Here is an 18,090-nt window from a genome sequence, read left to right as displayed (position 1 = left end):
CTGCAAGGCACTCACCAATCCCACTTTCACTTCCCTGCCTCAACAGAGATGTGACAGAAGGCTCATGGATCAAGGTATGGGTAAGGATATGACTCAGCAATAATCATATTGGGCCAAAAGACTCAATGTGGGTAAATTAATTAAATTTATTGCAAATCAAAAGTAGGATAATATTAAATAAATATAAAATCTTAAAACACATTCCGCCCACTGGTCTTTCCTTCCAGGGTTCAACTTCACTCTTGATTTCTTTACTTCCTCCTCCTGAACAGTGCAAGGGCATGGGGAACAGGGGTTCAGGTCAGTTCTTAATGCTTTGTCTCTTCCTCCTCATGCTCTTCCCTCAACATTGGGTGCCTCCCTTGGGAGACGGTCTTTCACAAAATTATACAACACAGGTCCTTCCCATGGGCTACACTTCTTCACAAACTGCTCCAGTGTCCCAGGTTGAAACGCAAGATGTTATTCATTTCCCATCTTTGAGTAGTTTCTTCTTATATTTTCTACCTCCTCCTTATCTCTTGTCTTCTTATTCCCCCCCCCCCCCCCCCCCCCACACCCCCCCCGCGCCCCGGGAAGATATCTGTTGTTAATGGCCCATTCAATGTCACTGCATGACTGTTGAAATCACATCATCCCATTGTGGGATGCTCCGCCCAGAGGGAGGAGACAAGCATTTCCTGACTGAATATAATCTGGGCCCCTGAGACCCAAGACAGCTTCCCACTGGGAACAGCTGGAGTTTCTCCACTGCACCGTCAGAGGAAGATTACACCCTTCTACAAGATCTGACAGAACCACATCTGCCACTTTAGGAAGACTGAGGCCATTCCAGTCTGGACTCTCACCACCAGAGTGTCAGGTTGTATTCTGACTCTGTCAGTGGTTGTTTTCTTTCCTTTTGTATTATTGCATGTCTTTAGTTTTGTTTTTTTTTTTTCCTTTCCTAATAAATTGTATTTCTGACTTGAAGTCTCTCACTGGTTTTGCTTTTCAAACCAGAACATCCAGTATGTGTCTTTTCCACAGGGTGCAGTCCTTCAGCAACAGACTGCTCCAGTGTGGGTTCTCAGATGGAGTCACAGGTCCTACCAGAAAACCCGTTTCATCATGGGCTCCTCTCCATGGGGTCACAGGTGTTGTCAGAGCCCAGCTCAAGCATGGGCTTTTTCTTCTTTGGTTCACAGGTTCCTTCAGGGAGCATCCACCTGCTTGGACAGAGGATTCTCCACAGGCTGCAGGGTGGACGTCTGCTCCATAAGCTGCAGGGCCACAGCTGCCTTACCATGGGCTGCACAACAGGCTGCAGGGGAATGTCTCCTCCAGTGTCTGGAGCACCTCCTCCTACTCCTTCTTCCCCTCCAGACCTTGGAAGAGCCTCCTGAAGAGCTGTCTATACCATTCTTACACCCACCGGCTGCTGCTGTGCAGCACTTTTTCCCCCTTGTTAAATAGACTGTCACTGTGTGCTGCCACCAGGCTCAGCTTTGGCCAGCAGCGGGTCCATCAGAGCCAGCTGGAGCTGACTCCTTCTGGCACAGGGGCAGCTTCTGGTGTCTTCTCACAGAAGCCACCCCTTTAGCCTGTTTGCTACCAAAACCTTGTCAAGTAACCCAAATACGGGTAATCAAAAAATGGGCTTTTTTTTTTTTATACTAGAATTTTCTACTTAGAATTTTATACTAGAATTTTCTAAAAATTAGTTTGGGAGGTGTAAAAGACAAACATCTTGAACAACAAACATCAGTCGAAAAAACGAAATAAAGGCTCCAACATTTTGTCTCATCCCTATCCTGGCCACTTGGGAGGGAGGAACCTGGTACACTGTGAACTGAAGGGTGGAAAGGAGGATGATGTGGATTGGCAGCACATATATATGCCCTGAGGTATTACTGATTTATTTCTGTGACTCATTTGTCTTTGCCAAAACTTCATGATGCCACATTTTCAACAGTATGGTTCCCGGACCAGGAAGTAATAAATAATAAATTACTAAATTGCGTTAAATTAAATTGCTAAATTAAATCTCTAAATAAAAATCCTCTCCATCTGAGAATATAGGGTTTTCAAAGTGTGACCAGAAATTAAGAATTGTTAGATTCTTTGATAAAAAGCTAGTCTCCACACTCTAAATTTGGCACAGAACAACAATATCAAGGAGGGGAACCTTCATCTTTATGGGGAACTTAGAAAAAAGATCCCCTGTCCCAGTCTCAGGATCGTTACAAAAGAGAACTGATGGTCATCACCCAGGTCTGAAACACACCAGATGAGTCTGGATAGGCCCTCCAGACAAACTTAGTGGTTCAAGTCAGGGCTGCAATTGATGCCATTTGGGTTTTGCCTTTTTTTATTTATATGTTCTCTGTATTCTTCACACATATATTTGTAACTGTCACCTATTGTATTAGTTTTGTAGTTAGTTTTCACAGTAAATTTCCATGGCCTTTCCTTAAGCAGAAAGAAAAAACAAATTCCAGAGCTCCAAGCCCTGGAGGGTATAAGGCTCCATGCTATCTTGGTTCTTCCTGGGAACCAAAGCTCAGAACAACTCTTTGAGATACATCTCATGGACAAAGTACAACTAGTGCTGAAGGGGGGGCTCCAGAGAAGGGGCTTGGCATTGGGGGGGGGGGGGGGGGGGCGGGGGGCAAATTACATCCCCTCTTGTCCTCCTAATTGGTGTTTTTTATCAATTATACTGATTTCCTAAACCTATAAAAATGTACTCACCTCTGGGAGAGGGTGGGTGGGCTTTTATGGACATCTTTCCATAACTGTCTCTGAAGGCCTTCAAATAAAGATCCCCTTTTATATCACCTCCTTACTAAAATTATCTCAAGTTTCATTTCCAGGCTGGGCAAAAAGCAACATTATCTAGAGGGTATAACACACACTGTGGGATGAAAGGGAGTAGGAAAATAGAATAGAATAGAATAGAATAGAATAGAATAGAATAGAATGTTCATCAAGTCCAGATGCCTGATGTGACAAGGCTGATTCAAAGTTAAAGCTGTTTTTAAGGACATTTTCCATATGTCTTACACACTGACAGGCACAGGGCATTAGCAACCTCTACAGAAGACCTGTTCCAGGGTATGACAATCCTCTTGGTAAAGAAATGTTTCCAGGTATCAAGTCTGAACCTCCCCTGACATTCAGGGAATCTTAGGATTATACAAGACATCTTTTGGCTGGTGTAGGGGACAAAACTAAAGGCAGAGGAAGGGAGGGCTTATCTTGGCTTGGAGAAAATGGGTCATAGAGGGCTAGGAGGACAAAAGCAGTTGCCCATGTGTAAACAGGTTGCTGGGCAGTATGCTTGACTGGCCATGACCCACACCCATGATCACCTGCTGTCCTGCCTTCTTCCTAAATTCCATTTCTAACTATTTTCCTAAATAAGTGGACTCTGTTGCCTGTAGATGTGATTGTATGGACATCTAAGAGTCAGCAACTGAAATCAGACAAGGGATTATAGGGCTTGCAGATCAGCAGAGTCATCAGCTGAAAAGACTGGAGTAAAAACAAGCACCAACAGCTGCACTGCAGATCAGGGGTTATATGTGTCTGTGGTGGAAGAAATTGGACCAAGTGAGAGTGCAAATATCAAGCCAAACTAGGTTGAGAAGAGATTAAGAGTCTTGGGATGGAAGTATATCCCTGGAAGTGAGGCAATTGGAGAAGGTGACTTCCAAAAGGACCAAGAAGTCTATGCCAACTGATGGAGTCTATGCCAATCTGAAGGTCAGCTGAGAGACTGTACATGTCTCTGTGTGTGTGTGTACATGTGTGGGAAGAAGCTGATCCAGGATGGAAGGAGGGCCTGTCTAAGATATTGGGTGGTGATTGCTCAGGAGAGATCCACAATGTGCATGTTTATGTGCTGCTGTGTGTAAGGAAATCTGTACTGGAGTGGGAGTGTGGGGTCTGGGAAATAGTGTGTCCAGATGCCAGTAACTGGGTGACCTGGGATCCACAGCCAGTTACTGGGTGGACTGCATGTCTAAGCCCAGCTACTGAGAGAACCGTGGTGCACGTCAGTGAGGAGGTCTGCACCAGCCCTTGGAGAGGTGTTCATTTGTGAAGGTACAGCAGCTGAGAAGATTAGAGTTCCAGGTACCAGCAGATCACGGTGTGTGTCTGTGGGTGACGAGTGAAAAGCAGCTACATTGGGACTGCAAGTCTTAGGAGCTTGTATGTCCAGGGCACAGCAGTGGGGCACATTGTGGGTCCAGGGAGAGACTGAGTATCTAAGGTCAGATACTGGAGGAATCCACATTATACATAGCATCTATTTCCTAATAATACACTTTCATCCTGATTAGCCAAGGGGCAACAAGATGAGGCCATTGGTGCTGTTCGTGTTTTTGTGAGTGCTGAGTGTTTCTGGCTGTATTGATCTGTGTAGCTATCCATATGTATATGCATGTATGTATTGCAGAAATTAGTTTGTATGCCTGTGCCTACCAAGAACATGCTTAGTTTCACTACTGAGTACCAATATAGGCTGGGGAATGAAGGGATTTTGAGCAGCCCTGGGGAGAAGGACTTGGAGGTGTTTGCAGATTGATTTGCAGACATTGATTTTGCTCTTATGGGAGATTACAATTTCATTTGCCCTACACTACCACAAAAACCTTCGTTAAAGCCAAACTCCAAACTTAACCCTAACATGAAAGGTCCTTTCAAGTCCCTTTATGACATTCTGGGTCATTTCAATAATTGCCTTAAGTTACTGAAATCAGAGTTTATAAGCTAAGTTTATAATAGTTTGTAGACTATTCTGTAACCTGAAGCAAGTATAGGTATATAACCAACTAAAAAATTAGCCATATATATCTCCTGCATTTGAAAAATTGAGACTCCATTGCACATTAGTATTTTACTCTCCCCCCTCACGACTGTGGGTAGGTTATTTTAACTTCATTCCAGCACAGCAGAAATCAATTTAAAATCCACCAAGCTCTGCAGGGTCATTGGACTCTGGTTATAAATTCACAAATGAGGGTGCATAATGGCTGACTAGATTCCTGCTGACTCCTGGACTGTGTCTGTGCTCAAGGCTTTTGGATGGGGTTGCTCTAGAGTAGGTTTGTGTCTGCGCCTCTCTGCTGTGCCGGCCTCAGGCTGCTCCCAGGCGAGAGGCAAGCTAAGGGAAGGTGAGGCTTTTACTGAATGCCCGTTGCACCACACAGCCCAGTCTTTCACACGGTTTTCATTTACGTCGACGATCCCAGCTTCAAGCACAGCCGAGCGGCCATCCAGACCCAAACCTGCCAGAGCGCGGCAGGGCACAGAAGACATTGGTACCTCTCGGTGCATCGGAAAGGGAAGGCACAGGATGCGCGAACAGGGCGAGGCTCAGCCTGCCGTAGCGCACCTGCCGTAGCGCTCCGGGTGGCGGGGCAAACGGGGATAACGGTGATAACAGGAATAACGGGGGAAACGGGGCGGTCGGGAACGCGGCCGTGCCAGCGGGCCATGTAAGGCAGAGCCGGCCGCACAGCCCCTCAGCCGGCGCGCGGGGCCGAGCGCAGCCCCAGCCCGGACGGCGCGCGCCGCCTATGGGCGCTCGCGGCGGACGGGCGGCGCCGCGCGCCCGCCAATGTCCGCGCGGGGTGGGGGCGGTGCCACGGCGGACACTCTCGGCTGCTCTCGAGTGCGTCGGACGGAGCCCGGCCAGCCCTGCCAGACCTGCCGCCCTCCGCAGCCGGCGGTAAGTGTGCGGGCGCCGCTCCCGGGCCGGCCGAGCACTGCTCCAGCGGGGGTGGGTAGGTGGGGGTGTGAGTCGTGTGCCGTGCCCACTCCCTCCTTCCAATCGATCGCAGCTCGGTTGCCGATGGCGCCAGGGGAGGGGGCGGTGGAGGCGGAGGCGCTGTCGGGCGCCTGGCGGCTCCGGTGCCCCCTCCCGGTGCCAGCCTCCACCGGAGGAGCGCCCGAGCCCGGCGCGGCCGCCGCCGTCGTTATGTAACGTCCGCGGGGGGATGCGGGCGGCGGCGCCGCTGCGTCCCTTCTTGGGGTTCACCTCCGTGCTGTCCCCACGATGTTCTGCGCTCCCCTCCGGGAACCGGGAACAAGGGGCCGGCGGGGAGCGGGGCTCGGCGCTGTGCTGCGCGCCTCTAACTGCCATGGGGATGGGCTCTGTCGACGCATCACCCGATCGCCTTCGAGGAGGGACGCGCGGCGGCAGCCAGCGTGGGACCCGGGCGGCTTCCCGGCGCTCGGCGGCAGCAGGTCTGTGGCTGGGCGATGCTGGAGGCTGGCTGCGGGCGGCTGGCGAGCCCCGCACTGCTCCCGGGGGCGGCTCCCGAAGGAGCCACCTTGCGCGTACACATCAAATGCACCGCAGTCAACAACAAAGGCTCGGCCACCCCTGCTGCTGCTGCTTCATGCGCTTGTGTAGCGGCAGCGGCCCCCTTTTATGAAGACCGATGCGGAGAGGCTATTTGCCGTTTCTTTTTTTTTTTTTGTTTTTTCTTGAAATCCCCAAGCGGTAGGTGGAGGGGCTTCGTCTTCGAGAGCCGCTGCTGTATATCGTCCTACACAAAACCAACATCAGGTGTGGGGTAGTTAGTGCCTGCGGGGTAATACCCGTAGGTATACAGCCATGTACTCCGGGGTGGAAAACAAGGACGAGATAAAATCCTGTGTTTTAATCCATAACCCCGGTTAGCTCGTTTAAAAATAAATACAACCCCTCCTCCACCGGATCACCAGCGGTTGCAAATATTTCTCCAGTCCTGGGTAAAAGTTCTTGTACATTGGTGAAATTATTCCAGGGGGAGGTTGGGTGTATGCTACAAGGTGCCAAACGCACATGTGAATAGCATCTTAAACACTGACAGCTTTGAATCATGTAGGAGATGCTGCTGACAACCAGTTTCCCTGTTCATGTTTTGCAGGCTCTAAACGGGCAGGTTTGGGAGGGGACAGGCTTTTTTCGGATTTTACAGAGGGTTGCATAACTCCTCATGTTTATTTGAAAAGAAGAGGACGAGCGAACCCAAGCCCCAGCCTGAAATGAAACGCATGATGTGAAACTGTCTTTTACTTAGCCATCCTACTCTTTTCTCAGTTAGCATCATTAAATAGCATGCTTTAGGTGGGTTGGAAAGGGTTAGGATGATAGTAAAACATAAAGGTTTGGGGTTTTTTCCCCTCTAGTGCTGTGAAAACTTTGGGGAAAACCAAAGAGATACCTATACACTTTCATAGTCTTAGGCTTAAAATAGCATCACTGTTTATCAAACCTATACAACTTATTTTTTAAATGGCCATGGCCATTTTTTTAATCCTTTAGTGATGAGCCACTTCTTTATGTTTTTAGAGACCCTATCCCAAGTCGACCTTTCATCTTCCCAGTCCAAAATAAAATGATATTTTGAATGCCTTTGTACATTTCTGGGTCACAGTTAAATGCTTTTAAATAGTCCATCATTTGTAACTGCTGAAGTGTATGTCCAGTATTAAATTATAGTAGAGTGTAATGCTTAGACAGCATGACATGCAAGGATCAAATTGCAGATAAAATTCACATAGGAATCTTCTGCAATGCTTGCACTTGACCCTTGTAAATCTAAGAAAATATATTTATAAATGGAAATATACATCCAGCAAGTAGTTCTTTCTGAGTCATGTTTAATCTGTGGCTTGACTGTGGTGAAAAAACATGTATTTTTATTTAATTTTTATAGTAGATATATTCATTCCAGTTACTTTCTGGAGGCAGCTGTGTGACTGTAGTGGTTTTGGTATTTGGTATTTTTATATTAATTTGGTATTGGTAGTGATTGGTATTTTTGGTAGAAGCTATTTTTGCTTCTTGTATCTTGAGCTTAATTTGAAAAAATAAAATAAGGGTCTTTCAAGGAGTGAGGCAGTCAATTATGTCAATTTATGTTAAGGTAAGTATTCTCATTATAGGTAAAAGCAATTAATTGTACTCAATATATCTCATAGCACTTCAGAGAATAAGCCATGCAATGTTTGACCTTGATAACTTGCTCTCAGGTGATAAGCTAAATTACAAAATAAAATAATATCAGATGTTTTTCTTGCTTTACACATTTTAATTATGTAAGTCTCCAGTGTGAGGATGTGACCATACTCACAAGCATCTATCTCTATGTTTATATATTATTGTATATATTTCATATATTACAACAAGAACAGTCATTCTGTGGCATAGTCAGTCATTCAATGATGTAATGTCCTTTTTTATTTGTACATGCATACTGCTTGTAGGCTTGCATAAACGGAATAGATTCTCTTCAGCAAGAAGCAAAGTTTGTTTTTGTCTCCCACCTGAAACCCATTCTTATGCTGTGCCTAACTGAAATTAAATGCAGGTATATAATTTCCACACCTACTGTTTATTTGGTGTACTGGCATGGCTACTGTGGGCATAAGTACTTCTAGAGGTCTCTGCCAGTTAGTAGAAAGGAAATATTTTGCTTACTGTTTGTATTGCCACGGTGTCTGTAAGCTGTGGTCGGGGACCTTTACTAATGTGTTATGTCCAGTGTAGTGGAACAAAAACTTGGACATGGCCTCCTAAATATTATGATCCAAAATAAAGAACAAGGAACTGTGAGTGGTGCAAAAGGGAAATCAAGCTGATGTTAAGAAGGATACATTGGTTTGTGTGTGCATTATCCAGCTGTGTACTTTCTCACGTAAGAGCAAAGGGAATTGTAGAACTTAACGTAAGACTGCCACTATTCTCTGAGGGTTATCCTTGGAACATGCGAATGGCTTAGGTTTGGGGGATTTTGAAATGCATCTAACTTGACTAAGTGCTGAAAACTAAAGTAAAAAATCTACATCAACCATCAATCTCCAGACTATCTAATTTTTACAGTTTTTTGAATCTAAGGTAATATTTTACAATTTTGAAATGGAATTTTTATTTCAATTTCTAGTTGTACAGGAAAAAAATGTTTTTTCTGTATTTCATGTTGTTTTTCCTTTTCCTCAGTGTTTTCCTTAAGCTGTTCTAGCTCTTTCTTCATCTCATGCCCCTCATGTGCCTAACCCCCCCAGAAATACATAATAATAATTACACCTTCAGCTGAAAGGCATTTCTGAGTGAATGCATCACTTTGCTGATCCCAAATTGCCCATACATAGAAGTATTGCACGAATTTCCCATTTCATTGTAGACTGTTTTTTGGGATACTTTGTAATAGTGATGAAAAGAACTGTACAGTGAAAGATGTTACTGGTAAAATATCCCATATATAAATATGCTCTCTAAGTACCCAGGAACTGTACATGTGTTACAGGGTAAGTATGCATATCCTGCTCAGGTTTCAGGATGCTTTTCCTGAGTGGGTGTTTATCTCACGTGCTGACAGAGCAGAACAGACTGATTCTGTGCTACTCAGTTTTCTTGGCTCACAGTGGTATGTCCATCAAAACAGTTGGGAAGTTTTTCTTTACTGTTAGTTGTTATAAGTGGTGGGTGGGCAATCCACTTTGCTGCTGCTAAGAGGGATTCTTAACTCTGTCAGGACTCTGAGGCAGCTGTGGAGAAGCTTAGGCTCTTACTCTTGTTAGTTGTCTTAAGGTTCCCTCTTTCTTTTCGTCCTCACCCTTCTCCTGCCTCATAGTGTCCTGAGTTTGTGGTATGAGTTTACCTTGTCCTGGATGGAAACCCAAGAGGTGGCAGCCAAGAGTTTACAGATCAAAAGGTCAATGCATTATGTGGCTGATAAAATTATAAAAATGAATCTGCAGTATTACTATTTTAAACATGAAGTTAATTTTTGCTCAGATGGCTAATCTCAGGAATATGCTTCTGTGTCAGTGTTCATATATTGGGAGCATTTGATAAAACGAGCACAGAGAAACTTGGAAATAAAAAAAAATCAACGTCATAACAGTTTTTGCTCGAATCTCTGAGGGTTGCAGTCCTAGTTCAAATTCTTAGATTGATCAATGCTAAGAAAATTCTTGCAGTTGTAGTGAAAATGCTAGGAGGTGTTGCTTCTTTTTCCATTGTTGATGACACTCTTTAATTGAAAAATCTGTTTCAGCCTGTCTTTTCTGATTTGAGTATTGGAAGTAGTACCCAAATATTTCATCTTAGAAGTGCTTGTAGATGTGAAAGAACTTACTGATTTAGCAAAGGAAGTATTTTCCTTCTTATTTTGGACCAGGCTGTGGGTGGTCACAAAAAAATCTGTACTTAATGGTTAGTTTATTTCGTGGGTTCAGACAAAAGTGAAGTAGCAAATTTTAAGAACATAAGGGATCTTTAGACAGTCTAACCTGATTCATGTATTGGTTATATTGATTTAGTTATCTGAGAGCAATAACCTAGATTTGGTAAAAGTCCGTCTTTCAGAGATACTTGACTAAATATATCTTCTGTATTAAAGGCAGTCTAATGTGCGGACATGAGGATGTGAAATATTTGCAGTTATTCTTGGGAGTAACCTTTAGTACCCAGCATGGTTGATTGTCTCTTCATAAGGAAGTAATATTTCTAATTTGCGCCGGCGTAGCCTGAATTTTCAACTGTTGAGTTTTTTGATATATTTGATAGATAGCAAAAGAGCCATTTGGTAAAGAGCCATTTAGCAGGTGATTCAGTTTCTCTGCAGAGGTGTTTAGATCTCTCAAGAATTCCACCAATGTAATTTGTAAAGTGTCTTATGGTAAAACATCTTGTCTCATGATTTTGCGTCTCTTGTATCATCTTCCTTTCTTTGGTCAGAGGTGGTGCTTTTTGACTACTAAATCTTACAGTGCTTTTGAGTCTCTGTTAGCTCAGTTTTTCTTAGATTTAATTCTGTCCCTGTCAATAGCTGATTCTCTAGATACTTTTACTTTTGGGTGGTACTCAAAGTCCCCCATCTTAATGGAGTTTGAAGTGATCTTTCTGTACAATCTTTGATCTGCTTTCATGGAGAACATCTTCGTTACTCATGGCTTTTCCAGAAATATTTTGAAAGAGTTCTGTAGAAGTTCCATGTAAAGTCTGGTCTGGGTGGGGATGGTGAGAGGATACAATTTACAGTGTATGAAGAAATGAGGCTAAGCAAGTTTTGTAGTGGAACCTGTACTCAACTAATCAACTAATCCAAAAGTGATGACAGGCCCAAGGTGTTATTTGGAGCTGTAAATTAATTGTATGACTAAGTGCTGTGGAGAGCAGCTGTTGTTTTCCACTCTTTTCGAATCTGTAATTCTAAGTCTTTTTTTGATACACCATTGTCTGAGATTGAAAATCAGGATGTTTTCTATTACCATCTGTGTAGCAGTTGTCTTCTGGGCAGTTTTCCTTATCTCCTGTTAATGGGCCCATCAATGTCTCTCCACATGACTCAGAGATAACACCCTCCAAAAACTGTTTCTGTTGTACAGGTGATTAAGGACTCACCTGTACTCACCTACAGGTGATTAATGACATCAGCCCATTGTGATATGCTCTGCCCATGGGGCAGGAGCTAAGCATTCCCACCTTGATATATTCTGGGATTTTTGGGCAGAGAGGCAGCCTTCCCACAGGTTTCCAGGAGGACACAGCTGGGGTTTCCACTGGATGCCTACACCTTTTCTACAGTTCCACTGCTCTAACAGAACCACGTCCGCCACTCCAAGAGGACTGCAGCCACTCCAATTTGGATTGCTACCAACACGCTAGACAAAGGGGTGTCAGGTTGTATTCTGACTTTGTCAGTGGTCTTCCTTTTGTATTATTGCAGGTATTTTGTCTCTTTTCCCCTTTTCCCAATAAATTGTATTTCTGACTTGGAGTCTCTCTGGTTTTGCTTTCAAACCAGAACATAATTTTGGCACCCAACGTGGGGCCTGCAAGGTACTGAGAAAAGTCAGAATTACAATTTTGTATTGCAGAAGGTACCTGTTCACTATGATGCTTAGCAAGCTTACATGGGTCTTATACCTCGTTCTCTATATTTTCCCCAACATAGGGAATTATCTGGTGATTGTAATGATTATGTGTAGACCAGGGTATGGTATGAGAATTGCTTTATTGGTCTATTATGTCTATCGCATTATAACCTCCGAGGCAATGAACATGATTCGGAATATGTACTCAGTTCTGTTTGCTTGTCCTAATCTAGGCTGCTACATCTGGGGCCTCGACAACCACACCCAGCCCCTGGCGGGAGGGGTTAAGATTGGTTTTTTTCCAAACTTTCAGGCTTGACACAGCAGTTTTTGGAAATGTTGAGTTCCCTCTGGATACCATATTGTTATAAGGACAGCATATTGTTGTTGTTAGTTCTGCTTTGTCTTCTCTGCACAGTCTGCAACATGCTTAGAAACAAAACACTACGTAGTGTGATGCAGCGTCTTCTTGAGGAAGAGGAAATGAAAAGCAAAGCAACAGTGTCTGTGTCCACACTGAATGCCACAACAGCATCCATGTCTACGCAGACTGTCACAGAGGAGGAAGGAACTAAATGCAAACCAAAAATATCCATGTCCACACAGACTGTCACAAAGGAGGAAGGAACCAAAAGCAAAACAACCGTGTCTGTGTCTACGCAGACTTTCATGGAGGAAGAAACCAAAAGCAAAACAATGGTGTCTATGTCGATACAGACTGGCACAGAGGAGGAAGGAACCAAAAGCACCATCAGCATTTCCACACAAACCATCACCGAATCAGAGCAGCCTGATCCAATAGCAGTTGCCCCCATTCAGAAGAAGAAATCAAAGAGCAAATCAGTTCGCATAGTGACTGACGAGGACGCGGCAGGACCCTCACACCCAGCGGAAGAGACAGACCTAGAGATCATCACTTGCTCTCTATCCCTGGGTGAGCTGTGTGGCCTGCAGAACGAATTCACCCACCAGACGAATGAGTCCATCCTGATCTGGCTACTCCGCATCTGGAATGCTGCAGCCAATGACACCATTCTGGATGGAAATGAGGCCAGGCAATTGGGATCGTTGTCCCGGGATGTGGTCATTGATCAGGGGATCGGGAGAACCCAAGAAACTCTCAGCCTCTGGCGGAGACTGCTGACAAGTGTGAAGGAGAGATACCTTTGTAAAGAAGACCTCCAGGTGCACCAAGGAAAATGGAAAACCATGGAACAAGGTATCCGATGCCTGAGGGAATTGGCTGTGTTGGAGATAATTTTCTCAGAAGATGAGAGATTTCCCAAGAGTCCAAATTGTGTCCCGTGCACATTGCAAATGTGGTTGAGATTTGCACGGCTTGGACCAGAGATGTACTCCCATTACCTGGCAGCACTGCAATGGAGGGAAGGCGAGGACAGGGTGGGCGTCTTGGCCAATAAACTAAGAATTTACAAGGACACTGTCACCGCCCCATATCGTACCCATGTCTCGTCCGCAGAAACAAAATTGGCTGAGCAAGTCCTGAGCTTGGTTGAAGAGAGCCATCAGAAACTAAAAAAGGAACTCAAGGAAGAAGTCTACCACATCTTGCCAGAACCAACAAGAGTCTCTGCCATTACGAGCCGGTGTTCCCCAGCCAAGGAGAGAGGATACACTCCACGAGGTAACCTCTGGTTTTTCCTTCAGGAGCATGGAGAAGACATGAGGAAGTGGGATGGAATACCCACCTCCTCCTTAGCAGCCCAGGTACGTGAACTGAAAAGAGGAACATCTAACACAGGAAGCTCATGTAGAATCAGTGCTGCTCCAGTCTCTCATACATAGAATTCTAGACAATATAGGAATGATGATATGACTGATCCTCTTGAAGGAACCTCAAAAACCTATTTATAGGAAGAGAGCAACGTGTACCACAACCAGGAATAGAGGGGCCCTGCCTCTAGCCAGGTAGAGGATAGGGACAATCGGATCTATTGGACTGTGTGGATCCGATGGCCTGGCACATCTGACCCACAAAAATACACGGCTTTGGTTGACACCGGTGCCCAATGTACCCTGATGACATCAAGATACGTTGGAGCAGAATCCATTTCTATTTCTGGGGTAACAGGAGGATCCCAGCAGCTGACTGTATTGGAGGCCGAAGTGAGTTTAACTGGGAAAGGGTGGCAGAAACACCTCATCGTGACTGGCCCAGAGGCCCCATGCATCCTTGGCATAGATTATCTCAGAAATGGATATTTCAAAGATCCAAAGGGACATTGCTGGGCTTTTGGGATAGCTGCAGTAGAGACAGAAGACATCAGAAAACTGAATACCTTACCTGGTCTCTCAGACGACCCCTCTGCTGTGGGACTACTGAAAGCAGAAGAACAAGAAGTACCAATCGCCACAGCAACAGGACACCGCCGGCAATACCGTACCAATAGAGACTCTGTGATTCCCATCCATGAAAGGATCCGTAAACTAGAAAGCCAAGGGATGGTCAGCAAGGCTCATTCACCTTTCAACAGCCCTATATGGCCAGTGCGTAAATCCAGTGGGGAATGGAGACTGACGGTAGATTACCGTGTCCTGAATGAAGTTACACCACCACTGAGCATTGCGGTACCAGACATGTTAGAGCTTCAGTACGAGCTGGAGTCCAAGACAGCAAAGTAGTACGCCACCATTGATATTGCCAACGCCTTCTTCTCCAATCCTTTGGCAGCAGAATGCAGACCCTAGTTTGCCTTCACCTGGAAGGGAGTGCAGTATACCAGGAACTGACTGCCCCAGGGGTGGAAGAACAGTCCCACCATTTGCCATGGACTAATACAGACCACACTGGAAAAGAATGAGGCTCCTGAACATCTACAGTATACCGATGACATCATTGTATGGGGGAGCACAGCAGGGGAAGTCTTCAAAAAAGGAGAAAAGATTATCCTGATTCTGCTGAAAGCTGGTTTTGCCATTAAGCGAAGCAAGGTTAAGGGACCAGCTCAAGAAATTCAGTTTCTAGGTCTGAAGTGGCAAGACGGACATCGTCAGATCCTGACAGAAGTAATCAACAAGATCCCTACTATGTCTCCACCTACCAACAAGAAGGAGGCACAAGCTTTCCTAGGCGCCATAGGCTTCTGGAGAATGCACATTCCTGAGTACAGCCAGATTGTGAGCCCTCTCTACCCGGTCACCCGCAAGAGAAACTATTTCCTCTGGGGCCCTGAACAGCAACAAGCCTTCACCCAGATCAAGCAGGAAATCCCTCATGTGGTAGCCCTTGGCCCAGTCGGGATGGGACTGGAGGTGAAGAATATACTCTACTCTGCAGCTGGGAACCATGGCCTGTCCAGGAGCCTTTGGCAGAAGGTGCCTGGGGACACTCGGGGTCGACCGCTGGGATTCTGGAGCTGGAGCTATAAAGGCTCTGAAGGAAATTACACTCCCACAGAAAAGGGAATCTTGGCTGCCTATGAAGGAGTTCAAGCTGCTTCAGAAGTAATTGGCACTGAAATGCAGTTGCATCTGGCACCCCGGTTACCAGTACTGGGGTGGATGTTTAAAGGAAAGGTTCCATCTACACATCATGCCACCAACACCACATGGAGTAAATGGATTGCCCTCATCACCCAGCGCACCCATATTGGAAATCTGAATCGCCCTGGGATTCTGGAAATTATAACAAACTGGCCTGAAGGGGAGACTTTTGGATTATCTTCTGAAGAAGAGGAGCAAGTGGCACGTGCCGAGGAAGCCCCACCATATGATGAGCTACTAGAGACTAATAAACAATATGCCCTTTTCACTGATGGCTCCTGCCGAATTGTAGGCACTAACTGGAAATGGAAAGCTCCAGTGTGGAGCCCCACACAACGAATTGCACAAGCTACTGAGGGACAAGGTGGATCAAGTCAGGTTGCAGAGCTTAAAGCCATCCAGCTGGCTTTGGATATTGCTGAATGAGAGAAGTGGCCAAGGCTCTATCTCTACACCGACTCATGGATGGTAGCTAATGCTCTGTGGGGATGCCTGAGTCACTGGAAAACAGCCAACTGGAAGCGCACAGGGAAACCCATCTGGGCCGCTGAGATTTGGCAGGACATTGCCACCTGAGTAGAGAAGCTGACCGTGAAGATTTGACAGGTGGATGCGCACATACCCAAAATTCGGGCTACTGAAGAGCACCCCAACAACAAGCAGGTGGACCGAGCTGCCAAGGTGAAAATATCACAGGTGGATCTCGACTGGCAGCATAAGGGAGAACTATTCCTAGCTCGTTGGGCCCATGATGCCTCTGGTTACCAGGGGAGAGATGCAACATACCAATGGGCCCATGACCGAGGGGTGGACCTTACTATGGACAACATCTCACAGGTCATCCACAACTGCGAGCCCTGCGCTGCAATCAAGCAGGCCAAGCGGGTGAAGCCTCTGTGGTACGGTGGGTGATGGTTGAAGTACTGGTACGGAAGCCTGGCAAATTGACTACATCATGCTTCCCCAAACCCGCCAAGGCAAACGCTACGTGCTGACCATGGTGGTAGCAACCACTGGATGGATAGAAACCTACCCTGTGCCCCATGCTACTGCCCGAAACACTGTCTTGGGCCTAGAAAAGCAAGTCCTGTGGAGACATGGCACCCCTGAGAGAATTGAGTCAGAAAACGGAACTCACTTCAAGAACAGCCTTATAAACACTTGGCCAGAGAACATGGCATTGAGTGGATATATCATATCCCCTGTCATGCACCAGCTGCCGGGAAAGTTGAACAATGCAACGGACTACTTAAGACCACCCTGAAGGCACTTGGCGTGGGAACTTTCAGAAATTGGGAGTTGAACTTGGCAAAAGCCACCTGGATGGTCAACACCCGAGGGTCCATCAATCAAGCTGGTCCTGCCCAGTCTGAACGCTTGCACACAGTAGATAGAGACAAAGTTCCTGTGATACAATGAAAGGTATTTTAGGGAAGACTGTCTGGATTAATCCCACCTCAGGCAAAGACAAACCCATCCGTGGGGTTGTTTTTGCTCAAGGACCCGGCTACACCTGGTGGGTAATGCAGAAGGATGGGGAAACCCATTGTGCACCACAGGGAAATATAGTCTTAAGTGAGAACTATGTGTAAGGTTTCATCGTGATACAGATGGAACTAGAGTAAGGGGTGGATAATGTCCCAGGTTGAAATGCAAGATGTTTTCTATTACCATCTGTGTAGCAGCTGTCTTCTGGGCAGTTTTCCTTATCTCCTGTTAATGGGCCCATCAATGTCTCCACATGACTCAGAGATAACACCCTCCAAAAACTGTTTCTGTTGTACAGGTGATTAAGGACTCACTGCATGACTCAGAATGACATCAGCCCATTGTGATATGCTCTGCCCATGGGGCAGGAGCTAAGCATTCCCACCTTGATATATTCTGGGATTTTTGGGCAGAGAGGCAGCCTTCCCACAGGTTTCCAGGAGGACACAGCTGGGGTTTCCGCTGGACGCCTACACCTTTTCTACAGGACCCCTGCTCTAACAGAACCACGTCCGCCACTCCAAGAGGACTGCAGCCACTCCAATTTGGATTGCTACCAACACGCTAGACAAAGGGGTGTCAGGTTGTATTCTGACTTTGTCAGTGGTCTTCCTTTTGTATTATTGCAGGTATTTTGTCTCTTTCCCCCTTTTCCCAATAAATTGTATTTCCCAATAAATTGTACTTTGGAGTCTCTCACTGGTTTTGCTCAATCCGGAACAACCATGAAAAAATACCTCATCTAAATACTTGAGTCTCCTCTTTTGTTGTTCTTTAATTGGTGTCATACTCACTTTCTCCTGTGAAGGCGGTTCTAGGCACTGGCTTATGTCCTTGCCTGTGTATGAAATTGCAGAATGTTTGTGTCCAGATTATTCATCTACCAATGACAGCAGCCTGGCAGAGCTTAGGATGAGTACTTAGAAAGTGGAACTCTCAAATGGAGTAGTGGCATAATGAAAAAAAAGCATAATAAGAGTTCACCAGTACATGTATATATTGTGGATGCCTTATTTATGCTTTTACCTTCATAGTTAAAACCTTGTGTAAGTGACACTGTGGTATTACAGGATATTGTGGAGCTAGTTAAAAGTTAGCTAGATAGAGATTTTTTGTGTACTTTTAAGTGTTGTCAGGTGAACCTGTTTTTTAAAAGAAATAAGTTTCAATGGATCTGTTACTGATAAAGGTTTGTGTGTCTGTGTACAAGTGCTTTGTTTATATAAAGAAGTGATA

General features: G+C 45.6%; 1 protein-coding gene and 1 long non-coding RNA gene across 5 annotated transcripts in view; one reads left to right on the top strand and one right to left on the bottom strand.

Annotated features, from left to right (window-relative positions):
* Positions 1-126: 126 nt before the first annotated feature.
* On the bottom strand, positions 127-1,345 carry LOC137481285 (uncharacterized). The gene is made up of 2 exons (XR_011003427.1): positions 1,006-1,345; positions 127-432 (listed from the first exon to the last, which is right to left on the bottom strand). It is a non-coding gene; the product is annotated as an uncharacterized lncRNA (long non-coding RNA).
* A 4,291-nt stretch (positions 1,346-5,636) lies between these two features.
* TPPP (tubulin polymerization promoting protein) overlaps positions 5,637-18,090 on the top strand; it is an 84,876-nt gene continuing 72,422 nt past the window's right edge. For all 4 annotated transcript variants that reach the window (XR_011002552.1, XM_068200516.1, XM_068200492.1 and 1 more), the window contains exon 1: positions 5,637-5,719. The gene's annotated coding sequence lies outside the window, so the exon portion shown is untranslated. The remainder of the gene's footprint in view (positions 5,720-18,090) is intronic.

This window comes from Anomalospiza imberbis, chromosome 1 (genome assembly GCF_031753505.1).
Source record: "Anomalospiza imberbis isolate Cuckoo-Finch-1a 21T00152 chromosome 1, ASM3175350v1, whole genome shotgun sequence".
Taxonomy (NCBI): Eukaryota; Metazoa; Chordata; class Aves; order Passeriformes; family Viduidae; genus Anomalospiza; species Anomalospiza imberbis.
This window is presented reverse-complemented; position numbering and strand designations above follow the sequence as displayed.